We start from the raw sequence: 26,683 nt of genomic DNA, 5'->3' as shown, positions 1-26,683 counted from the left end.
TGAATTAGAAAAAGCCCACATTTAATGGATGCAATGCTCCTGGATGGCTTTCCAGTCCCCCAGAGAGTATATAGGAAAGAGAGACCAGAAAACCAAGAATCTGTTCTCTGGGAGGCAGTTTAAATGCCCTGTGGGAGAGGTCTTGAGCATCTCTGGGGGAGGGGGTCATCATTTGGAGGGCTTTCTGAGATGCAGGAGGGTTTGGAGAGAGATAGGGGAGGGGACTTGGGGTGGAACTTCTGAGTGTGTGGACACCAGGTCATGTCTGCCTTCTTCCTGCTAACAAGGGATGATGCGGGCAGGGAGGAGTCGGAAGTCAGTGGGATCACACTCAGTGGGTGGTATGAGTGAAGAAGCATTCCATTAGCTGCCATCTTGGAGACCTCAGGCATCTGTTCCTTGAAGAGGCAGAGAAGGCAGGTTGCTAGGAGAAAACAAAAACAAAAACAAAAACAAAAACAAAAACAGATTGTTATCCCCTGGCCCTATGAATGGGGCTAGCCATGGGAAGGGTGATAATTGACAGGATGAGGGGAATGGAGAAGTGTCCTGGTTGTACAAAAGAGGCAGGGGTGAATGAGTGAGACAGGAGAGCAGATGTGCCCTTCATTGGGACATTTTGGAAAACCAGATTCCAGATGCTGGGTAGGTTTCCACTTAAGCCTGGAGAGGTGGTACCAATGATGAAGTCCCAGGAGCTGGTGCAGGTGTTATCTAGAGGGCCCTCTGTGGGTTCGCCTTGGCCCAGGCAGGAAGAGTGAACCTGCAAAATACGCTTGAAAATAGGTGGGCCAAAATAGGCTCTGGAGACTGATACTAGTTTCCATCAGGCAGATTTCTTGACACAGTAGCAGAGCTGTTTTCCCAGGAACCTGCTGGTATCTGTAAAACAACTGGAACAGATTTACATCTTGGTGTTATAGCAAAAGGCTATGGGTTAAAAGGCATGAACATTTTTAGAAGACAATCAGAAGAAATTTAAAACGCTGAACCTCTGAAATGACATCTGAAACCTGCTAATTCCTGACTATGAAGCCTGTAAAAGAGGCTCACCTGTCTACTTTTAGCAGGAAACTTAACTAATGAACTAATGAGCTATCAGTACCCTAGTCATCAAACGCCATCAGATCCACCTGAAGGGATAAGTCGATGAGCAGAAGTGGGACAGCCTTTTCAGCTAAAGCAGTCCCAGGTTTTACTGAAATGGGAAGGAAGGGGAATTGGTGAGGGAACTGTGGGACCCCAGTGAGAGGTAAAAACAGAATAGGTAGCTCCCAAGCCCAATACAAAGCCGATGGATTTACATACTACACGCAGTGTCCTACTGTCAGGCTGGGAGAGGGGAATGAGTCTCCAAATCTAAGCGCCCTCAGTGCTTCACCAGGCTGAGGAGTTTGAAGGCTGACAGAGTCTCAGATGGCTGGTGTTGGTGAGGCTGGACCTCCATGGTGTGGCACATGGACGAGCCCACACAGGGGCATTCCAATTTCCAGTGTTCAGGCTGTTGGCAGACAGGGCATGGCCTAGTCAGAAGCTGAGGGTTAGGGCGATATTGTGACAAATAACCGTAATGACGGCATTTGAAGCAGGCTCCTGGCTTAGTTGACTTGGGCTGAGCTCCAGCAGGATGGAGTCTAGTGGTTAACAGTCCTTGTGCCCCTTGTGGCCTCAGGGAAGCTGCTAAGGCTTGCATATGTACCCACAGATACACACACACACACACACACACACACACACACACACACACACACACACACATATATATATGGTGGGGTCTTGTTTGTTTTGAGACAGGGTCTCTCTGTGTAACTCATGCTGACCTGGTATTCACAATCCTCCTGCCTCAGTTTATGAGTGCTGGGAGTGCTGGGATAACAGTGTGCACCTCTAAGGAATTTCTAAGTTTTGTTTTGAGTTGTCTAAAGGGGCAGAACAGAGTTTCGGGGGCTATCGTCTTGCAGAGGGCAGCCCCTGTGTTCTCTTCACATGGCTCTGAGGTGGGTTTCATGTGCTCTGAAGTCTTGAGTGGTTTACGGGTATCACAAGAACAAGCAGGATCCATACCTCGCTTAGACCTAGGCCTTTCCAGTGCCAAGATGTGACTGAAGAAGGTAAAAGCTGATGAATTCCTATTATGTGGCCACATGGTATCAGATTGAGTGTGAGCAACCCTCCTTCAAAGCCCTAGAGTCCGTCCACCCCTATTTGTGCCAACAAGTACATTGTGAAGAGTTGTGGAGAAAATGGCTTTCATATTCCAGTGAGGACATTCCCTTTTCACCATCCGCATCAACAAGATGTCCTGTGTGGGGCTGACAGACTCCAGACTGGCATTTAGAATGGAGTGCTTTTGGGAAGCCCCTGGGCATAGTGGCCAGGGTTTATATTGCCACATCATTTTGCTTGTCCTCACCAAGCTGCAGAATAAAGAACATGTGACTGAAGCCCTGCCAATTTCAAGATCCCCAGCCACAAGATGATCTACATCTCAAAGAAGTGAGGCTTCACCACCTTTAATGAACTTGAAGAGAATGGCAGCCGAGAGGTGGCTCATCCCTGATGGCTAGGAAGTGATAAATATCCCCAATCATCCCCTGGAGGAATGGCAAGTCCAGCGTTTGAGGGCTTCCATTGTGCTGGGTCCTATATCACACCAAATCATATTCAGTAGTAAAACTCAAATCCATTTAGTGGGAAGGGGGAAGCAAAGAGGGGAGTTTTGGAGGCTGGAAGGCTTTGGGAGAAGAGAGAGGTCCAATCTCAGCAGCTGTCGGGCTGCTTTCTTCTGCCATCCCAAAGGCAGCAATGAGAACAGAGGCTGGAGGTGGCTCTGGCAGGTGACACTATGCAAGCTAGGACCTGAGGAAGAACATTCCTTTTACAACCAGTCACAGGAAGTGACACTGTCAGGGGGACCACACCCTGGGAGAGGACTGAGAGGAGGAAGTTGCTGGAGATGGGGATGGGACAAGGGGATGTGGTTCTTGCTTAGAGAAGTGTGACAGTGCAGGGGATCCCCAAAGCGGAGAGCTTTTCCCCGTGACCCTGCAGTCTCATTGCCAAGGAGATGGCGTTTCCCAAATTCAGGGTTATACAAGTTACCAGGTGAGCTTCCTTAAAAAGACAACACAGAAAAGCCTCACACACACCCCCACCCAATATTCAGGACCAAACTCAAGGCTTCTTGTGCTTGGCCAAGTGCTGGTTGGCCACTTTTACTTTAGGCAACCTCTCTCTCTCTCTCTCTCTCTCTCTCTCTCTCTCTCTCTCTCTCTCTCTCCTCTTCCTCTGCCTCCTCCTCCTCCTCTCCCTCCCTCTCTCCCTCCCTCTCTTTTTTTGACACAAGGTTTTTCTGTGTAGTCTTGGGTGTGCTGGAACTCGCTCTGTAGACCAGGCTGGTCTTGAACTCACAAAGATCTGCCTGCCTCTACCTCCCAATTGCTGGGATTAAGGGCATGGGCCACCAAAAGTCTCTTTCTTCTTTTTTTTTTTTTTTCATGTGTATGTGTGTATGCATGTTTACATTTGTGTGAACACATCTTTTTGACCATGGAGGCCTGCTTTACATCTGGTCCCCTCCTCTATTGCTCTCTGTTAAGGCAGGGTCTTTAGCTGAACCTGGGTCTCCCCAATTCCAGCTACTCTAACTACAAAGCTTACCCTTAGGGACCCCCAGCTCTATTTCCCAAGTGTGGGATTACAGGCGGCTAGGCCATCGTGCCTGTGAGCTTCACCCACATGTTTGCATGACAAGTGCCTTATCCAGTGAGCCATCCCTCAAAGCCTGTCCGTCTGGTTTAGTTTTTGTGTGTGTGGCTACAGATTCATTAGGGAAAAATGAGAAAGAACTGACAGTGGGGGACTCTAAGGAAGGACTATCTTGGTTTTTTGTTGTTGTTTGAGACAGTCTCACTACCTAGCCCCTGCTAGCCTGCTTGCTATGTGGACCAGGCTGGACTTGAACTCAGAGCTCCTCCTGTCTCTGCCTTCAGAGTACTGGGATTAAGGATGTGTGCCACCATGCCTGATCAACAGCAGTATATTTACAAGGAACCTTTTACATTACAGTCATAGGGAATGGTTCAAAATAAACCCCCAGGACTTTTGAGTGGGGAACTGAGAACAATAAGCACCAGATGATGTAACCTGAGTTGGGGATTGAGCCTCTATTTTAGAACATGGAGACCCCTGGACGCTCAGGCCTCCAGGATCTCAGCCCAGGACCTTAGTCACCCCAATCACCAGGCGGAGTCAAAAGCTTGATGCAAACAGCATGAGGCTTTACTATAGTTGCTTAACGAGCTAACCCCATGTTAGCTCGGGCCTTCCATCCATCCACCATGGCAGATGGCTAGGAAAGACAGCTTGAAGAGTCTGCATAGAGATTTTATAGGGCAGCGTAAGGGGAGTGTCTAGGGGTACTCACAGGCTCAGGATTGGTGTGCCTCCAGGCTTGGAGGGTTTGCCCTGTGTTGATTGGTCAACTGGTTATGGCCCATAGGCCCTCCCAGGGTGGTTGCTATGCTCTGCGAGTTATTGCTGTGCGCTTGTCCGTAAAGCACACCCAGAGCCGTAAAGCATAGCACCACCAGCTAACTTCTGATTGGTTCCTTGCCATGAGGCAGGCACCTAACCTCCTAGTGACTAAGACAAGGTCAAACAAGCACGTGTTCGGCTGTTATGGCTGCCGAAATGGGGAGCTGGTCCCTTCAAAAGTAGACATTTAGCTGGAGTGTTGATTAAATATACACATTTTAAAAATGAGAGTAGAATCATGCTATGAACTCAGTAATTTGCTTCTACAACTTGTTTAGGAACAACTTGTTTAGAACACAATTGCTAAGCAAATAAATGCCCAGTTGGATCCTGACCCATCAGGTCTGTACTGGAGTAGCTGGAGTTCTGTGAGGCTCAGGGCTCCATTTCTTTTGTCAGAGCTAATGAGGTGTTAATCTTTAGCCTTCAGTTCTGCCGAACTTTAAGCTATTAGTCATCATGAGCACATGACAGAATTTCTGTTTCACAGGCTGAACTTGACTTTAGCACAATTTAAAACACCGGTTCCCAGAAGAAACAATACTCTGTCTTGTTAATTGTAAGAAGTTGCTATAATCAAAATATGAATTGGATTTTGTTTTTCCTTATTATGGATCCCTGCCCCCTTTTAACATTTTATTGTTGTTTATTTTGTGTGTGCTTGTGTGTATGCATGTGAGTGAATGCATTTTAATTGAACATGCCAAAAAATGATTTGAGCAATAAAAGAAATGAATTTGAAAAGAGAACCGAAATGGCCATCACGTGTTAAAATCTTTGACAAAAACAGCATATGAAAACAACCATAGATACATGAAAACAAGATACAGCTACATGAAAATAGGGCATCCAGGTTAGAAAAAAGTTAGAAAGCTTATCTCTATTTCTTTAAGATGTGAATAAGTGTTAGTAACACAAGAGATCAATAGGGAAAGTATTTTGTCCAATACATTTAAGGTAATCCCTCTCCCTCTCTCTCTCTCTCTCTGTTACGTTTTTATTTAAAAAGAGAAAAAGAGAAAGATGCAAGATGAGACATGTTAACTAGTTTATTATATGGCCCAGCAGAGTAGGGAGACTAAGAGAGAAGAGGAACAAGGGTAATGACTGACCACCATGGCCAGTCGCCATAGAGAGACAGAGAGAGTGTGTAGGTGGGAGAAGAGCAGATCAGAGAAGGAGTGAGCAGAGAAGGAATGAGCAGAGAGAGAGCGTAAAGAGAGGAAGCAGAGAGAGTGAAGCAGGATAGTTGGAGCTTTTAAAGGGAAGACTGCACATGCGCACTGAGATTCCACGCATGCCCAGAGTCCTCATGTGTGGTGGGTTACGTGGTGAATACGTAGCATGTTTTCCTGTGCATGCCCTGAGTATTGTCAGGGGGCAGGGTCTGTCTCTTAAAGAGGTAGAGCCAATCAGCATCAAAGCCTGAACCTTTCACTCTCTCTCAATAGCTGAGGGGGGGTTACCTTAAGTCTATTGAACAAATTTCCCATTTTGATCTCTTGTGGTACTAAGCTTTACTCACAGTTGAAAGAAATAGAAATAAGCTTCCTAAATTTTCCTTTCCTTTCCCTTCCTTCCTTCCTTCCTTTCTTTTGGTTGTTCGAGGCTCACCTCAAACTCACAGATCCGCCTGCCTCTGCCTCCTGAGTACTGGGATTAAAGGCAAGCGCCACCACCTGCCGGTTTTCTGAATTTTTCTAAACTGGATGCCCTAGTTTCACATAATTGTGTCATGCATCTATGCTAATTGTCTCCATGTATTGTTGGTTGTTTTCATATGCTGTGTGGGGTTTTTTTGGTTTTTGTTCCCCCCCACCCCCAGACAGGGTTTCTCTGTGGCTTTGGAGCCTGTCCTGGAACACTCTCTTGTAGACCAAACTGGTCTCGAGCTCATAGAGATCCTCCTGCCTCTGCCTCCATAGTGCTGGGACTAAAAGCGTGCGCCACTAACACCCGGCTTCATATGCTGTTTATGTCAAAGATTTTAACACATTGTGGCCGTTTCATATCTCTTTTTAAATTCAGTTCTTTTATGTGCTAAAATTTTTTTGGGGCATGCCCAATTAAAAAGTACATGCGGCTTCAAATTTAAATATTGTGATCATATATTAAGGCCTGATAAATGCTTACTATTTTGTGATTTGAGTACTGTAAACATCTTAAAACCTATTAAAATGATATCTTTGGAGTATTAAGTGTTTTATAAACATCTAATGTTATATACATAGATTTTGATAAGGATTTCTTCCCAAAACAGATTATCATTTATTTAATGGGTAACAGAATTCAGATGATCCCTTCCAAAACTTTTTCCATATAACATTGCTAAATACAGTGGTTTTTATTAAGGTTTGATTATATATAAATTAATAGGTACATGTTTCCTTTTCATAATGAGGATTTTAGAAAATATAATCCCAACAAATAATGAAGTTCAAACTCTGTTTATTAAAAAAATCTTCTGTATGTTTATGTATATGAACTATCTGTCTACATGTGGTAATATTTTATTTTTACATAATGCATTTATTACCCAATTGGCTTGTGAGAAAGTGCTCATGTAAACTAAAGTTCTTAACTCAGCCCAACTCCATTTTGCTCATAGTAAATCTAAAAATTTTAGGGAAACAAAATGATGTTAAAAGACAAAAAAAAAAAAAAAAGTCAGCTTTAATCCCAGCACTCCCGAGGCAGAGGCAGGCAGATCTCCATGAATTCAAGGCCAGCCTGGCCTACAGATTGAGTTCCAGGACAGCCAGGGCTGTTATACAGAGAAAACTTCTCTCAGAAAACAAAAAGAAGAAGAAGAAGAAGAAGAAGAAGAAGAAGAAGAAGAAGAAGAAGAAGAAGAAGAAGAAGAAGACAAAAACATATTTAATCAACATGACCACATAGGTCAAACAAAGAGATGGCTAATGGTCTTACATCTTTTTTTTGAGACACACAACATGAGTTTTTTTTTTTAAGAATTTATTTATTTATTATGTATACAACATTATGCTTCCATGTATATCTGCACACTAGAACAGGGCACCAGGTCTCGTAACAGATGGTTGTGAGCCACCATGTGGTTGCTGGGAATTGAACTCAGGACCTCTGGAAGAGCAGTCAGTGCTCTTAACCTCTGAGCCATCTTTCCAGCCCACAACATGAGTTTTTAAATTAAAAAAAAATTAAATCTGCTTTTAAGCAGGATGTGGTGGTGCACACCTTTAATCCCAATACTTGGGAGGCAGAGGCAGGCGGATCTCTGTGAGTTCAAGGCCAGCCTGGTCTGCAAAACAAGTTTCAGGATAGCCAAGGCTGTTAAACAGAGAAATTCTGTCTTGAAAAACAAAAGGCAAACAAAAAAAAGAAGAAACAGATAGTCACTCCTACTGCAGGTTGTGTTTTTTCTTCTAGGCAATTGTCCTTCCTTGAGATACTAAACTCTTTATTCAAAGATAAACAGGACAATTTATGTCTGTGCTCTTAGATATGTCTTGTTTATATATGAGTATATAGATAAATACAAACATTTTTAGTATGTTTTTGATGACTATTGCTTTAAAAACAAAAAAAAAATGAGTAGGTTGTTTTGTTTTGTTTTGTTTTGTTTTTTTTCAAGATCCCTTCTTTAACCAGGTCTATGTAAGAGAAAATTCTAAGTGTTTTCTGGTTGTTGTTTTGTGTGTGGGGGGGGTTGTTTGTTTGGTTGGTTTTTGTTGTTTTTGGTTGGGTTTTTTGTTTGTTTGTTTGTTTGTTTTCGACAGGGTTTCCCTATGTAGTCCTAGCCATCCTAGAACTGGCTCTGTAGAAGATCAGGCTGGCCTCAAACTCACAGAGATGTCTGCCTCTGAGTGCTGGGAATAAAGGCATTCACCACCACTGCCTGACTACATTTTATTAATGTTTTTGAGTCATCAAGGTAGGATAAGGCATCTAGAGCAGGATAAAGTTTGGCATTTAAGAATTTAGTATCATTATAACTAAAAATAGAGATGAATACTTTTAAAAATATATCATTATGGTACAACACATTAAGATGATCTGTAAACTCTAAGATGTTTGTGTAAGCCTCAAAGAAAGTTTTCAAAATGACAACTAAAAATATTTAGGGGTGCTGGGTAGTGTTGGCCCCACTGTCTTCCATGTTCCTACTGGTATGGTCTATTAAGCAGTGCTTAAAGCATTCCACTGCTTTCCTAACCCAAAATTCCAAAGTCCAAATTCCTCCAAACAGCATGGTTAGGCCTGTCACAGCAATACCCCACTTCTGATACCAACTTCTGACTTAGTGTTATGTTTTTGTTTAAAAGGAGGAAAAGAGGTGGATGAGACATGTTAACCAGTTTATTATAAGCCCGGCAGAGTAGAGAGACTAAGAGAGAAGAGGAACGGGGCAGAGAGGCAGAGAGAAGGAAGAAGCAGAGAGAGCGTGGAGAAGCAGCAGAGAGGGAGAGTAGAGCGTAAAAAAAAGAGCAAGCAGCAGGGAAGTTGGGACTTTTAAAGGGGAGACTGGCATGAGCATTGAGGTTCCATGCATGGCCAGAGTTCTCACGCAGGCCCAGGCCGTAATGCATGGCAGGTGATGTAGCACCTGTGCGTGCCCTGACTGTTGTCGGGGGTGGGGTCTGTCTCTTAAAGAGATATTGCCCATCAGTATTAAGGCCTGAACCTTTCAGTTAGAGTTTCTATGGCTATGAAGAGACACCGTGACCAAGGCAACTCTAATAAAGGAAAAACATTTAATTGGGGTGTCTTACATTTTCAGAGGTTTAGTCCATTATCATTATGGTGTAATATGGTGGCATGCTAGCAGACATGGTGCTGGAGAAGTAGTTGAGTGTGCTATATCTTAACTGGCAGGCAACAGTAAGTGGTCTGTGTCACTGGGCATGGCTTGAGCATATATGAGACCTCATAGTCTGCCTCTAGAGTGACACACTTCCTCCAACAAGACTACACTTATTCTAACAAGGCCACGCCTCCTAATAGTGGCACTCCCTTTGGGGGTCATTTTCTTTCAAACCACCACAATAATCTATGTCACAAATAAATGCTATGTCAGACAGAGAGGATATTAAAAAAAAAGTCATATCCAAAGAATGATGTCTAATAGATTTTATATAATCCAGGAGTTTCTTTCTTTCTTTTTTAATAACTTATTTATCATTATTTTACATGCATTGGTGTTCTGCCTGCATGCATGTCTATGTGAAGATGCTATATCTGGCACTGGAGTTACAGGCAGTTGTGAACTGCCATGTGGGGGCTGCTTAACCACTGAGCCCTCTCTACAGCCCCCAGGAGTTCCTTTCTTAATGGTCTTTACCATCTGTTCCTCTCTCCTGAAGACCGGTGTCCTGCTAACTACTCACTCTCAACTACATCAGATCCTAGGAACAGGCTTCCCAGCTATGAGGGACCTTATAATATTCAATAAATAATATGTGCTCCCTTATACACATAAAATGTGACATTTGGCCAATAGGGAGAACTGTGAATGAAAACTCCCAAAAAGAAGCTGTGGAGACTGAATGACTGACTGACTGACTGACTGATTGACTGACTGACTCTCATTATTGAGGGGAGATAGGAATGTTGCGGGTCCAGAGGTTAAGTAGCTATCTTGGACTAACTCCAGCCTCAGGGCAGCTATCCCTTGAATTTACAACACCTGGGAACTCTCTTCACTTGCCACACCTTTCTGTGTCCTTGCTTTTTTCCACTTACCAGTCTGGTCTTCAGCCTTGCTCCTCCTAGCAGGCCAGATTTCCCTGTTTCATTTTCTAATCCGCCAATTTCATTCTCCAAGAAGGGGATTCCCCACCATCTACTTCTGCAATTTTCAGACTGGTTGGCATGTTCTGTGTGCTCAGACAGAGAGGAGTGACCAGCAAAGACAGCTCCATCTAGTTCCTGTCTCTTTCTTCCCAGCTCACTGGCCTGGGGAGTGAGGAGGACATGGAGAAACTTACAAGGGAAGTAAGCAACGGATCAGTGTCTTAGGCTACCCAGTCCAAGGCAGATTCTCTTTTTGCCTCTTCCTCCTTGAGACCTGCCCAGTGTCCTAATATGTGCATAAGATCTTCCCTGTCACTGGGAAATTACTTTTGTAAACATTCTGATCCTCAATTTGGAACTTAGTGCCTGAACACAGGGAATCCCCCAACTGCATGCTGGGTCCTCCAAATGAGGCTAAGCATAAAGGTGTGTCTTGGGGGGCGGGGTACAGAATAGAAAACAAAATTTGAGGAAATAGAAAGGCTGTGCCTTGTTTAGTTGAAATGTGCATGAATTTCTCTTTCTTTTGTGTATTCAGACACACACACACACACACACACACACACACACACACACACACACACACTGAGGCCAGAGGTCAATGTCAGGTGTTTTCCTCTATTGCTCTCCATCCTACTTTTTGAGACAGGGTCTCTCACTGAACCCAGACCTCACCAACTGGCTAGACTGATTTACCAGCAGGCCCAGGGATCTTCTTGTCCTGCCTCCATGCTGGGTCTGCAGGCTTATCACTATATTTAGCTTTTTATATGGGTACTGGATCCCAACGCAGGTCCTCACACTTGATGGCAAAAGCTTTTACTGACTAAGCCATCTGTCCAGCCCCTTCTTTCCTTCCTTCTTTCCCAAGACGATTTTAGCTGTTCATTTTATTCTATTGGGATACTGGGTCTGACAATGCACCTAAGGCTGGCCTGAAGCTCAGACTCCTCCTGACTCTGCTTCTGATGGTGTTTATGCCCAAGATGAAACTGAATTGTATATAGGCAAGAGATGTGCTTATATGCATAAAGCAAAAAACAGCACTATGCTTTGGGTTGTGAACCTTAGCCTTTAGCTAAGACTGAGGCTTCTCTCTGGTCCAGCACTAGGGAGGCAGAGGCAGGTGGATCTCTGATTTGAGTCCAGTCTGGTTTACATATTGAATGCCAGGTCAGCTAGAACTACATAAGACCCTGTCTCAAAAAGCAACAACAACAAAAAAAGGTGACTCCTAGAAGCAAACCAAACAAAACCAATGCAACTTAGGTCCACGGAATCAGTGGTATCAGTGGTATGGTTTGTGCCAAATTCGAAAGCAACCTTCTGGCACAAGCTGTTGGACACAGAACCTGCTTGATGCCGCCATACCCTACATGGATTTATTTATTTATTTGTTTTCGAGACAGGGTTTCTCTGTGTAGCTTTGGAGCCTATCCTGGCACTCGCTCTGGAGACCAGGCTGGCCTCGAACTTACAGAGATCCTCCTGCTTCTGCCTTCCCAGTGCTGGGATTAAAGGCGTGCACCACCAACTCCCGGCCCCTACATGGATTTAAACTAATGGAAAGGAAATATGTAAAAGTAGATTGGGGAAAGCATAAGTAAGTAAGTAAGCAAATAAATAAATAAATAAGTTGGTTATGGTAGTAATTACCTGTAATTTCAGCACTTGAGTAGCTGAGGTATTGATTACAGGAATGCGGCTAGCCTGAATTACATAGAGTTTAGGGCTAGCCTGGGCTACATAGTGAGACTCTCCTCCTGTCTTAGGCTCCTGGGATTCAGGCTATGCCCGCACTGAAGGAAGTTAAGCACCATCCTGCATGCTGTTGTGTACAATGGTGCAAGCTTTCTGGGAGTCTTGCAGCATGCACAAATGGACTTACAGGTGATTGTAATTCAATGATTCCAATTCTACTTCTTCCATAAGGAAATGTCTTTTTAAAAAACATTTATTTATTTATAGTGTTCTGCCTATGTATATGCCTACATGCCAGAAGAGGGCACCAGGTCTCATTATAGATGGTTGTGGGAATTGAACTTAAGACCTCTAGGAGAGAGCCGGGCGTTGGTGGCGCGTGCCTTTAATCCCAGCACTCAGGAGGCAGAGGCAGGAGGATCTCTGTGACTTCGAGGCCAGCCTGGTCTCCAGAGCGAGTGCCAGGATAGGCTCCAAAGCTACACAGAGAAACCCTGTCTCGAAAAACAAAAAACAAACAACAACAACAACAAAAAGACCTCTAGGAGAGCAGCCAAGTGCTCTTAATCTCTGAGCCATCTCTCCAGCACAGCACATGTCTTATAAACCCAAACACTTAGGAAGCTGAGGCAGAAAGATTGTAAGCTTGAAGCCAGTTTGGGCTTTATAATGAATTTAAGTCCAGCTTGAACTATAGAATGAGATTCTATCTCAAAAACAAACAAAAGGTAAATATGGCAAGATAATAGAAATTTGCAAAGTGGAGCTGGTATGATGGTTCAGCCAGTAAAGGTACCTCTGCCAAGCCCCAAATCCTGAGTGTGATCCCTAGGACCCACACTGTGGAAGTAAAGAACTGACTCTAGAAGTTGTCCTCTGACTTCTACATATTCTCCATTTCGTGTACACACACACACACACACACACATAAAAAAAAAATCAGGAGTTAAGTGTTGCTCATTGGTTATGTGTATGTCTAGCATTTACAATAACCTAGGCTCAATTGCCTGAACATTAAAAACAGATAAATCAAATCAGGGTATGGACTTCTGTGATATTTATAGCCATATAAAAATGTATGTTCCATTTAGCTATTTATAGCTGAAGATGTAAACGCATGAGTTGTGTTTCTACTGATGAATGCCAAAAAGTCTCCTGAGACTGACTCCCACAGGGTCCCAGTCCTCTTGGAGAAATAAACAGAATTAGCTGTTGGGGAGGGTTGTTCCCCCTGAAGGCTGTCAAGTTCACTGTCAGGGAAAGTGGGGACCAGCAACAATCTTTTGTGTGAAGGGGCAGACAAAGATGATAGGGATGTCAACATGGTACTAGAAATCCCCTTTGGGCAGAGTGTGGTGGTATGTGCTTGTAACTGTAGCTCTTGAAGGACATAGAATCATTATAAACTGGAAGCTAGCCTGGCTATAGAGTAAGACTGTCTCAACTCAAAAATAAAATGAACAGTCATCATGGGGCTGACAGGTATGTGGCCCATACCTTTAATTCTAGTTCTTGGCAAGATCAAAAGTTAAAATCATCCTTGGCTACATACCCCCATTCCCGACCTAGAGTACATGAGACCCTGTCTCATAATGGACAAATCAGCCTTGAGAGTTGGTGAACTTTGTATCTCTTCGGTCTGTAAAAAAGTCAAATTGATGAGATTCTATTTGTGGATAGAAAACCTCTGGAAATGAAAGTTGTTTGTTGTCCGGATCAGGAAAAGACTGGTAGCTGGTAGGATCTTACTGGCCTCTATCTGAAGGACTGGCAAGGTCACCCTGGGGAGAACTTGCAGGGCCATCAGAGAGTGACACCTTGTGGTGGTCAAGAGTAATGACAGAGACAGTCCAGAGCTTGGGAGAGTCCTTGGCCTCAGCAAAACCTGGAGCAGGGACAGCTTAAATAAAGCTAATTGACTAACTCAGTCTTTGAAGGACAAAGTTAGTTTTTAGTTTCACTTATTTTGGATTCTGGGGGTGGGGGCAGGGTCTCACTATGTAGCCAAAGCTGGCCTTCAACTCAGGATCTTCCTGCCCCAGCCTCCTGGGATCAACTTCAGGTGTTTTCCTGAGGAACAACAGTCATCCGATTAACATGTTCTTGTGGATAGAACAAGAAAACTGATCAGCATCTCTAAGGCTACAGACTTGATGTTTCTTTCCTTTAGTTGTTCTCACAAGGTGTGTCATATATATGCACACTACACGGTACCTTGTTCCTTTTGCCCACTTGGAGACCTAAGCCAACCCCTCCCACCCCCTCCTCTTCCTTTATCTCCTTACTCTTCTTTGGGCTAGGAACTGAACTCATGGCCTTGAGGCATGCTTTGCCACCAAACTATACTCCTAGCTCTGCTGAAGCGGGTGGAGGAGACGGCTCAATTGGCAAAGGCCGTTACCACCAGGCCTGATGACTGAGTTTGATCCTAGAAGACGACCAACTTCTGCAAGACGTCCTCTGACCTCCACACGTGTGGCACATATGCGTCCTCTCACACATATACGTGCTAGTAATAATGATTAAAGGTTAAAAGAAGGGCTGGGTAGAATTCTGAGGTACAGAGAGTCCAGCTCTATCTTCTAACAGATCTCCATCCAAACCTTTAAACTATTTCTTTTGTTTGTTTGTTTGTTGCAAGTGCTGCTAAGATAAACATTCCATGCTGTCTGCGTTTTTATGTCCAGTCAGGATTTCCCAGTTCATCCTAGCACAGACTACCCTCTTCCCCTAAAACCCCACTCCTGCAGAAACATCTGCTCTTGCTCCTTTGCTCCGGCTCTGGCTGCCTTTGCAGCCTCCCTCCACCCGGTTGCCCCTCTGGGGTAATAAATCTTCTTTGTGCTGAGAATATGGTGTCCCGGTATGTCCTGATTCTGGGTGGCAGACCTCCCTTCACACCCCAAAACAGCAGAGGAAAAATAGACAAATTACCAGTGAAGTTGAGCCAATTTCCCCCTTATTTCTCTTCTGTGACCTGTTTATTCTTAGTACGAGTGTGTGTGTGTGTGTGTGTGTGTGTGTGTGTGTGTGTGTGTGTGATCATTTGTACCAAGCCACAGTAATTAAATACTAGCACTTTGTCATATGTGTCCTTTGAATCCATTTATGGCCCTTTTTTGTGGAGAAAAGGGTTGATGTATGTGTTTGTTACACCACACATGTGTGTGAGTGCCTGTGCAGATGACAGAGAAGGACACTGGGTATCCTTCTCTATCTATCATTCTGGTTTATTCCCTTGAGACAAGATCTCTCACTGAACCTCAGACTATGTTGGCAGTCAATAAGCCTGATTGATTCCACCTGTCTCCTACCCTGTAGGGTGGGAGTTACAAGAACATATGGCCACACCCAGCTTTTTACTTGGTGCTAGGGATTTGAACTCAGGTCCTCATGTTTGCACAGAAAATGCTCTAACTTACTGAGCCATCTCCATAGCCACCTCACTTTTCTCTTTCTTTCTTCCTTCCTTCCTTCCTTTCTTTCTTTTTCAAGACATGGTTTCTTTGTGTAGCCTTGGCTGTCCTGGAACTACCTTTGTAGACCAGGTCTTGAACTCACAGAGATCCACCTGCCTCTGCCTCCCAAGTACTGGGATTAAATATTTTTATTTTTATTTTTGAATATAAAAGTTTTGCCTAAATATATGTCTGTGTACCACATGTAAGGCCAGAAGAGGGCATTACATCCTCTAAAACTGGAGTTATGGATGGTTATGAGCTGCCATGTGAATGCCAGGAATCAATCCCAGGCCCTTTGGAAGAGCAGCAGGTGCTTTTAACTACTGAGCTCTGGTTCCCCAGTTTTCTTTTAATGGCAGTGCTACAGATCAAACGAAGGACTCAGCCATGCTAGGCAAGCACTCAGTCCTTTGCTATGGCTCTGATTCACCTATGGCCTTTTACACTAAACAAATACTTTAATTTTATGTATTTTTGTTTTTCTTATTTGTTCATCTTAGCAGCTATGCTATCATACCTAGTCATGTTCTGTTTCTGCCCCACTCCCTCCCATTTTTCATGTATGTGACATGGTGTGCGTGTGTGTATACATGGTTTTTCCTACGTGTCAGTGCACTGGCATGTGAATATGTGCTAGTGCGTGTGGAGCGCCAAGGTTGATGTTGGAAATTATTCTCCACTGCTTTTCCACTTTATTCAGGGTCTCTCAGTCAATCCCAGAGCTCACTGATAGTACTAGTCCTGCTAGGTAGCTTACTCTGGTGCTCATCTATCTCTGCTTTCCAAGGCTGAAATTACAGGTATGCCATCATGCTTACCAGACGTTTATGTGAGTTTCGGGGATCCAAACTCTAGTCCTCAAGCTTACAGAGCAAGTGTTTAATCTGAGTCATCTCCATAGCCCACTTTTCACTTTTTGAGCCATGTCTTTCTATGTAGTCCATGCTGGCCAGGAACTGTGTGTAGCCCCAGCTGGCCTGAAGCGCTTCATCCTCCTGCCTCTATCTTCTGGAGTGTTAGGATCACTAGATTATGCCACCACGACACTTAATTATACATGCACATTTGCCTTTATGTTTGTCCTGACTTCTCTTTTTGGTGTTGTTTCTTTTGGTTTTTAGAGACAGGGTTTCTTTGTGTAGCCTTGGTTGTCTTAGAATTACTCTGTAGACCAGTCTGGCCTCTGCCTCCTGAGTGCTGGGTTAAAGACCTTGTCCTGATTTCTGAATGGGTTATTTTTATTTAATTTTTTATTAATTAATTTATTTGAAATAAAGTCTCATTTTGTAACCCTGTCTGCCCTGGAACTAGATATATAGTCCAGGCTGGCCTCTAACTCATAAAGAGCTGCCTGCCCATGCCTTTCAAGTACTGGGTTTAAAAGATGTATGCCACTGTGGTTGTCTGCTTTTTTTTTTTTTTTCTAAGAAAAAATTCAAGGTGTGTGTGTGTGTGTGTGTGTGTGTGTGTGTGTGTGTGAAATCAAATAGATAATAGTATAATAGTGAAGTCCATTAAAAGCAACCTTTGGCACCAGACAATTCCCTAAGGCAGTCTCAACTTTCCAAGCTGTATGGCTCAGGATATTTCATAGTTAGCAGTGGGATTTGTGATAAGAACAGCTTATGGTTAAGGAACTTGCATGGAAACTGCTTTTGTTTATGACAAGTTTATTATTTTTGCTGAAGGTTACAAGATTTTTCTTTTCAATAGCCAGCTCACTATTTTAGAGTTATCTTTTTTCTTATAAACAGCTTTTGTGTGCGTGTGTCTTCTTTCCCTCTATGTGTGTTACATTTTTCCTGGTTTTTATTTCAGTCCTATCATTAAATTAGTTTGTAATACCTTAGGGAACATCGTAGATTACGGAGATGAATCCCTTCTGAGATACACCCTGCCTCAAGCTCTCTTTGGTGCCACTCATGTCTCTGTCCCTCTCAACAAGGACCAGCCCACGCTGGGGCCGCCTCTGAGTCATTTTGTTCAGCCTAGAGCACCCTTTTGCCTTCCCACAAATATCTCTGAATAGAGAAATTCAGAATAGGGCATGGGAACCAGCCAGAGGTTGCAAATCCATTCTGCTCTTGGCAGGAAGGAGCTGGAATAGAGCCTAGCCCCCAGTCTCAGAGAAGCCCTGGCCAGCAGAGGATAGTTAAGAGAAAAGCAAGCTTCCCCTGAGGAATAAAACAAGGTCCTAAGGGCCCAAACCTCCTCACTGTCACACTCAAGGCAAACTATAAGTAAAAAGCAAGGAAAGCACATGACCATAGAGGATGGAAAAGTTTGTTTTTGGAAGACTCCAAAAACCTTACATGTGTTCTAAGGGAGGTTGATCCCTTTGGAGTCAGTATAGGACATACTCAAACACCAAATTCTCAGCACAAAGGAGATTTATTACCCTAGAGGGGCAACGGGGTGGGGGAGGCTGCAAGGGGGTGGCAGCAGCAGCAGCAAGTGCAGGCAAGTAAGAAAAGCAAGAGAGAAGGAGGGTGTTTCTGCAGGAGTGGGTCTGTAATGGGAAGAGGGGAGTGTGTGCTAGGGTGACCTGGGAAATCCTGATTGGACGCTTTAGCCAAATAATGAATGTTGATTGTTGGAACTTGGTGTTTTGGCTCAGGAATGAGTCAGTGGCTGAATAAGGGAATGGACCTTGTGGGGCAGCTTTAGGAATGTAACGGTTTTTAGTAAGGGAGAGGAAAAGGGTTAAAAAAGGCAAAACCTGTCTGCAATGTTTGCCATGCTCGTGCCTGCTAAAATAGAGCCCTTCATGTTTAGGCCTGGTAGGTAGTCTGGATGCTTGTGACAAGCCTCAAGCCATCCTGGTTGACAAAGTGAGTTCCAGGTAAAACCAGGTTAGGAAGACCCTGTCTCAAAAATCGAAACATAACAGACCAAAACCAAAATGCCTGCTCTGGTTTTCTCTTCATATGTCATGTCATGTGATACTAATTTCACTACCATAGCTTCAAGAGCTCCCCCCCCCCCCCCGCACAATATGGAGAACTCCCTTGCCCTCCCCCACTAAAGGGGACGTCCTGCTCTCTACCTAGCTTTATCTGGAAGATGTCTCTAGGCCCAGATGCCTGACTTATCTCAAGGATGACCCTTGACACAGTTCCCTGCAAACACTCTTTCCCTGCTGCCACATAGTAATTAAGAAACATGCTCTATTTTCTCTCTTTCCTTTCTTTCTTTTTTTGTTTTGGTTTTTCAAGACAGGGTTTCTCTGTATTGTTTTGGAGCCTGTCATGGAACTGGCACTGTAGACTAGGCTGGCCTACAACTCACAGAGATCTGCCTGCTTCTGCCTCCCGAGTGCTGGGATTAAAGACGTGCGCCACCAATGCCCGGCTTTTTTTTTTTTTTTTTTTTTTTTAGATTTTATTTATTTATTATGTATACAACATTATGCTTGCATGTCTATCTGCACACCAGAAGAGGGCACCAGATCTCATAACAGATGGTTGTGAGCCACCATGTGGTTGCTGAGAATTGAACCAGGACCTCTGGAAGAGAAGTCAGTGCTCTTAACCTCTGAGCCATCTCTCCAGCCCAACATGCTCTATTTTCATAGAGCTCTGCTGCCACTAATCCAGCTGTATTATAGGAGTGTGCCACCTAATACAAATTAAGGTTTACCCCAGCTACCGCCTCAATCCTGTATATCTCCTATACTCTGTGATAAAATTGGGCTGTCTCACTGAAGCTGTCTCCCAGAAGGCTATTTCCGCCATGTGCACAGGCCATCCTTCTGCCCTTTTGTTCTCATGGACTGGTGACCAGTGGACCTCAAAGAAAAAGGGGCTCCCAGACTTCCTTGGACTGGATTTCACTCTTCCTTTCTTGAGATAAATGTTTCCCCATCCCTTTTCCCAATCTCTTTCTAAGTGTTTTGTTTGGTTTTCTTTAGTCTTTTCTTTCTCTTGAGGCTGATCTTACTACTTCTTACATGCTGTGCATTTAAATAGTCTTTTCCAAATCATGTTTAACAACCTAGGCCTACAGCATAACTTAAAAAAGTAAAATAGCACCTGTGTTCAGCAGGAAGAGGCCCCTGAGGAACACTGAGGAAAGAACACAGATTAAGTAATGATGGGGTATCAGGTAGCCCAAAGCTTCCCTGCCCCAGTGACTGGACCTCATGTCAGGGCTCACTGATCCTGTGGCCAGGTGTCCTGAGAAGCAGGCTCTCCTTGTCCTTACCCTCCACTATCTCCATCCACTCTAGGAGAGCAGAGAGACTCAGGGGGCCTAAGGCTGGGCATTCCTTGAGGTGAGCTTCCTTCTTGCTCAGCATCTAGAGAAAATCAGGGAATACATAGTTCCTAACAGATTACTGGTCTCTGCTGGAGAACCTGCTTTTGTGAGGAGAGGCTGAAAGCCAGAGCCATCCACTCTGGACCTGGTACTTCTAGGGAGTGGACATGTGGCTTAGATTCAGCCTATCAAATGTTCCTTCCTCCCTCTCAGGAGGTGCAGACAGGAAGAAGAGAAACACAACTGGCTGTAGTGTCACCAGGGTTCATGGGTGAAAGGCTGAACTTTGGCTAATGGTTTACTGATGTGGTTCTTGGGGGACTCACACTTTGTTCCATGGTTCCCAGATGTTCCCAAGCCTGGCTACTCAGCTGCCATCAACTCAGAGTTCCTTGACAGTCTTCTGATTTGTTTAAATTACCTGTAAGTAGTTTCATGAAGGTTGTTTCATTTATTTTATTTTATGTGTTTGGGTGTTTTGCTCACATGCATGCCTGTGTACTTCATACGTGTCTGATGCCTTCAAAGATCAGAAGATGGTATTGAATCCCTTGGAGCTGGAGTTACAGATGGTAGTGATCCACTGTGTTTGTGCTGGGAGTCAAACCCAGGTCTTCTGGAAGGGCAGTGCTCTTAACCACTGAGCCATCTCTCCAGCCTTGGTTCTATGAAAGTTTTAGTCATGAATTCTTGGTGCAGCAGAGCCATTCTCTCCCTGTGGTTGGCTAGTGGTGAAAGGAATATCTTGGAGGAGGTACCACAAACTTATCTGTGTTTCTTTCTTTTTGGGGGGGTGGGGGTTTGAGATAAGGTTTCTCTGTGTAGCAATAGCTGTTTGGGAACTCACTCTGTAAAGCAAGCTGGCTTGAACTCACAGAGATCTGCCTGTCTCTGCTTCCAGAGTGCTGAGATTAAAGGTGTGTGCCACCACAGTCTGGCTCTTGCTGTGTTTCTAAGATGGCCTTGTCAACGGAGGCAAGGATGGAAGCATAGCTGCCCTCTGGTGTCCACAGTAGCCTGACTTTTTAGTGACCTTGACTCAAGTTAAAAACCAGACCCTTCTCTTTGATGCAGAATATAATTTGGGGATAAGTCAGTGTGAAGCAGAGTAGAAGTTTCTTAGGGGTTGTCTGGGGCTGGTGGAAAGATTCAGCTCTAACTTCCAGCTTTCCTGTCTGCTTCTCTGCAGAAATCTTTACTGGTTTAATACCTCCATTTACAAATGGTGACTCTTGGGCTGGAGAGATGGCTCAGAGGTTAAGAGCACTGACTGTTCTTCCAGAGGTCCTGAGTTCAATTCCCAGTAACCACATGGTGGCTCACAACCATCTGTAATGAGATCTGGTGCCCTCTTCTGGTGTGCAGATATACATGGAAGCAGAATGTTGTATACATAATAAATAAAATCTTTAAAAAAACAAAACAAATGGTGACTTTCGCAGGATAAAAGCATCCTGTGTACTGTCTTTGCTGCTTTCCTATCTGTTGCCTTATTTATTGAGATAGGATTGCACTATGCAGCTCTGGTTGTTATAGAACTATGTAGTCCAGACCGACCTGGAATTCATATAGATCTACCTGTCTCTGCCTCTGAGTGCTTAGATTAAAAACAGGTACCACCATGACTGCCCTTTTATTTTTTACTTTAATGTCTGTGAGTATTTGCCTGCATGTATGAATATGTACTACTTTATGCATGTCTGGTGCCTTCGGATCCCAGAGGAGGGTGCCAGGTCCCCTGAAACTGAAATGAAATGCTTGTGAGCCCCCAGGTGAGTACTGGTAACTGAACCTAGGTCTTCTGTAAGAGCAGCAAGATGGCTTAACCATTGAGCAATCTCTCCAGTCCCCCCCTCTCTCTATGTGTGTGTGTGTGCATATATATGTATGTATGTATATATTCTTCAGTTGTTTGTTTTGTTTTTAGACAGAATCTGTGGTGGTTTGAATGTAACTGGCCTCCATAATCTCATAGGGAGTAGCATTATTAGGAGGTGAGGTTTTGTTGGAATAGGTGTGGCTTTGTTGGAGGAAGTATGTCACTGTGGGGGTGGGCTTTGAGGTCTCCTTTGCTCAAGTTTCACTCAGTGTGACACTCAGATCACTTCCTGTTGTCTATGGGATCAAGATGTAGCTCCTTGGGGCTGGAGAGATGGCTCAGAGGTTAAGAGCACTGACTGCTCTTCCAGAGGTCCTGAGTTCAATTACCAGCAACCACATGGTGGCTCACAGCCATCTGTAATGAGATCTGGTGCCTTCTTCTGGCCTCCACGGATACATACAGGCACAACACTGTATATAATAAATAAATAAATATTTTTTAAAAACAATATTTCTAGAAAATTATAGGTTTAGAACTTGGAAATGACAAGAAGCCTTAAGCAAATGTAATTGTGTTGGAATTCTTGATTTGCAGCTGGTGAGAGGCTGGAACCAGACTCCTGAGTGAAGGGCTCTTTTTCTTTCCCATGTACCCATAATTCCCCCTTGATGGGGGATGTCCTTCTGTGTATATATTTGTTTTATTGGTTGATAAATAAAGCACTGTTGGCCAACAGGAAAGCAAGATAGGTGGGACTAAGAGTCGAGAAAGATTCTGGGAAATGTAGTAAAGAGAAGTCTTATGATCTTTTTTAAGATTGTATTTTGTGGTGTGTTTGTATACAAGTATTCTATGCTTGTGTGAATGCCTGAGGGCAACAGAAGAATATTGCAGGATATTTGTACACTGTGTGAAGATGTATTGCTGGGATTGGTGTAATAAAAAAGATGAATGACCAGTAGCTAGGCAGGAAGTATAGGTGGGATGTTCGAGCAGAGAGAGAGACAAACTGGGAGGAGGAATCTAGCAGACTCAGAGCTAGTTGAGTGTGCTATACTAAGAAGAGGTAACCAAGTCATGTGGTAGAATGTAGGTTTAAAAAAAAATATGGGTTAATTAAGTTGTAAGAGCTAGTTGGGGAAAAGCCTAAGCTAAGGCCAACTTTCATAATTAATAATAAGTCACTGGATTGTTATTTGCAGGCTGCCGATCTAAAGATAGTCTGACAAGAAAGCTTGCTACAGAAGAGGGTGTCAGATCCCCTGGAGCTAGAGTTATATGCAGTTGTGAGCCACAAATATAGGTGCTGGCATCTGAACTCAGATTCTCTGGATGAGCAGGAAGTGCTGCTTATTCAGTAAACCATCTCTCCAACATTCAAATTTCTTCATTTGATAAACTACCAGAAAACAAACAGTAAACTGAGAAAAATACTAGTTACTGGGTCAGCAAGATGGCTCAGAGGTTAAGAGCACTGGCTGCTTTTCCAGAGGTCCTGAGTGCAATTCCCAGAAACCACATGGTGGTTTACAATATGATGAGATCTGGTGCCCTCTTCTGGTGTGCAGGCATACATGTAGGCAAAAATTTATTATGTAGCTGTATACATAATAAATAAATCTTAAAAAATATGGCTCAGTGGGCAAAGGCACTTGTTTTATCATACACCACAAAGGATTGTTTATTGCTTCTTCCTTAGATTTCCTATTTGGGTGTTCAGGTGGTTACTCTCCTGCTCTGTTTTTTTTTTTTTTAAGATTTATTTATTTAATGTGCAATGGTGTTTTGCCTGTATATACTCTGCGTGAAGGTGTTGGATCCCCTGGACTAGAGTTACAGACAGTTGTGTGTAGTGATATATTATTTATGCTTTATTAAAGCTTGCCTGAGCATTCAGAAAGCAAAGTCAGCCACAAGCTATAGAAGCCAGGTGGTGGTGGTAAACAACTTTAATCCCACTACTTGGGAGGTAGAGGTGGACAGATTTCTGTTAGTTTAAGGCCACACTGAGCTACAAGAAATATATCCAGTCCTAAAGAGAAACAGCTCCCACAAAGATGATCTCAGCACTTGGGACCACACGCCTTTAATCCCAGGACTTATAAGAGGTATTTAAGACAGGAACAGGTCTCAGAGATAGCTTTCATTCTCTAGCCACCTTGAAGATAGGAAAACATTGAAGTATCTAACCATGTTGAAGACAGCATAGCAGTGTGAATGAATCTGAGCAGCACTGAAGTTGAGAGCAATTTGAAGATCGCCCCTTTGTTCTGAGCTGAGGTAGAGGTAAGAACTAGTGGCAGGCTACTTTGCTTTTCTGATCTTCAGCTTGAAGCTTCAACCCCAATATCTGTCTCTGGGTCTTTTATTTATCATGCCACAGTTGTGAACTGCCATATGGGTTCTGGAAATTGAACCCAGGTCCTCTGGAAGAGTAACCATGCTCTTAACCACAGAGCCATCTCTCCAGCCCTACTCTCCTGTTTTCATTCAGTATGGAGGCAGCCATTTCTTTTGTAGCACCAACCTTGGCAACATAGAGGTGTAGTAAGTCTTTCTGTGTTCCAGCAGCAAGCTTCCAAATGATGACACAGAGACATCTTATTAATTAGGAAAGCCTGGCCTATAGCTTAGGCTTGTTCCTAACTAGCTCTTCTAACTTAAACTAACCCATTTATATTAATCTAATGTCTATCACATGGAGGTACCTCTCTTCCATCTTGCACCTCCTGATTCCTTTCTATGTCTCCTGGCATCTCCTGTGCACCTAGATTCTCTTCCACTTCTCTCTTCCTACAAATCCTGCCTATAACTCCTGCCCAGCCATTGACAGTTCAGCTTTTTATTATACCAATCACAGCAAATACAACTTCACACAGTGTACAAATATCCATTTCCCCTTTTTGTCTAAATAAAAAGGAAAGGCTTTAACTCTAGCATACAATAAGAACAACTATCAGGTAAGAATTACATTCAAATATCCAGTCCATTTGTATTTGGCAAATTAGGAGAAAGTACTGTATTATCTATCCTATCTTGGTGAGTCCAAAGTTTTGTACCTAATTCCCTTTTTATCCTAACTTGTATTACCAACCTAAAATATTTTCTTAGATAAACAATTTAAACTTTTATGTCTCCCAACCTTTATATCTCTTATGTAATTTTCTTTTCTGAATTTGGCAATAAGGAAAACTGTAACTATAACTATCTCATCTTCAACTCCACCAGAAACCTAAGGATATAATGTTACCTGCGTAAAAAAGAAGTGCAGAGCAAACAATTTCCAAAACTAAGAAACAACAGAGATAGCTGGCTGCCTGGTCAGTCACCCAAGGTTCCTCTTAATGCTGGGGCATCCATCTTTGGCTTACAGACCTAGAATATCTGACAGACTTTTCTGTGAAGCAGGAAGTTTGAAGAACAGTCCTACCTTGTCTTGGCAAAGTTCAGCAGTCGCCTTCATTTCTGTCTTGCTTATCCAATTTGGACAGTATACTGTCAGCAGTTGAGGCAAGGGCAGTTTCTTGCCCAATGGCTAGCTTTGTCACAATGAAAGCAAACTCCAAATAGAGATTCTTCAGTGCCCATCATCCTTTTTTGAAGTAAGGGTTCTGCCAGGAGCAGACATGTCTTATTATCATGAAAAGCCTTAGGTTATTAAAACATCTTAAATGTCATATTCTGTATGTTTCAAGTGTTTGAAGACCACCTATCTATCTAAAATATATCTCTGTTTGACCTTGAAAACATACTTAACATGACTACAAGTTTGATTGTTATAGATGACTAACCAGTGTTTCTTATTTATCAAAATGGTTTATAACAACAGCTTTCAGTCGGGAGGTAGTGGCGCACACCTTTCTGAGTTCGAGACCAGCCTAGTCTACAAGAGCTAGTTCCAGGACAGCCTCCAAAGCCACAGAAAAACCCTGTCTTGAAAAAACAAAAACAACAACAAAACCCAGCTTTCAAGGACTAGAATTTTACATTACATTTTTATATTTTTAATTTATTTTTATTTATTTTATTTATTTATTTTTGGTTTGTAGACCAGGCTGGCCTCTGCCTCTTGAGTGCTGGGATTAAAGGAGTGTACCACCACACCCAGCCACATTACATTTTTATATAGATGCATAGGTACAATACCTTAAACAAGATTAGAAACATATATGCAGTATAATAAAAATAACCTTACATTTGTATCAATATATAAAAATACTTTAAACAAAAGTAGAAACATATATAGAGTGTGTTCTAACAAAATAACCTTAAATTTGTATCAATCCATGCTAATGTAAAATATTTGAGACTAGTGGTTGTTTAAAAGTAGACTCAACATTCCCATCATTTCTATACTATATCCTCACCTTTTCCCTTCAGAAAGAGTTCCCTGAATCTACTACCTTTGTTTAGCTTTTTTTCTGACCATCACCAATAACAACTTGTAACCAGTGCCCCTAAATGATAACATGCATCCATAATCCACCAAATGACAAAAAACTACCCACCCCCACCTCTTGGCAATGTGGGCGCTGTGCTCTCTAAACTGCTTCCTGTTGTCTGGGGATGACATCTTTAGGGACCTGAGAAAATGGGGATAATAGCCGGGCATTGGTGGCGCACGCCTTTAACCCCAGCACTCAGGAGGCAGAGGCAGGCGGATGTCTGTGAGTACAAGGCCAGCCTGGTCTCCAGAGCGAGTGCCAGGATAGGCTCCAAAGATACACAGAGAAACCCTGTCTCGAACCCCCCCCCCAAAAAAAAATAAAAGAAAATGGGGATAATGGTCAAGTCCTGGGAGAGCTAGTTGTATTATTTTTTTGTTTAGTCTCTGTGAAATGGGAAGTATAGAGCTTATCTGAAGTCTTGGCATTATAATTTTAAAAAGCAGCTCAAGAGAGAAAGCTGCCATGCAACAGAGTTCAAGCAGAGGGTTTGTTTGTTTGTTTTTATTAAGGGAAAAGGATCCTAAAAAGGGGAAAGGGGAGGGGCAGACCCACCTCTGGAGACAGGGCAGTGGGAAAGATGAAAGACAGAGAGAGAGGCAGAGAGAGAGAGGTAGAGATAGGGGGTATGAACAGGGCCCTTTTAAAAGGAAACGTATTGAATAGGCACAGGTAGTGCTCTTAGAGGCAGC

The 26,683-nt window shown here is 43.3% G+C and overlaps 1 long non-coding RNA gene across 1 annotated transcript; it reads right to left on the bottom strand.

The window, feature by feature from the left end:
• LOC118238567 lies at positions 1-25,035 on the bottom strand. Its single transcript, XR_004769142.1, has 2 exons — positions 24,977-25,035; positions 1-1,501 (listed from the first exon to the last, which is right to left on the bottom strand). It is a non-coding gene; the product is annotated as an uncharacterized LOC118238567 (long non-coding RNA).
• Between the last annotated feature and the right edge of the window lie 1,648 nt (positions 25,036-26,683).

This window comes from Cricetulus griseus, chromosome 3, assembly GCF_003668045.3.
Source record: "Cricetulus griseus strain 17A/GY chromosome 3, alternate assembly CriGri-PICRH-1.0, whole genome shotgun sequence".
In the NCBI taxonomy this organism is placed as follows: domain Eukaryota; kingdom Metazoa; phylum Chordata; class Mammalia; order Rodentia; family Cricetidae; genus Cricetulus; species Cricetulus griseus.
Note: the sequence above shows the minus strand (reverse complement) of the source record. Positions and strands in the feature narration are given on the sequence as shown.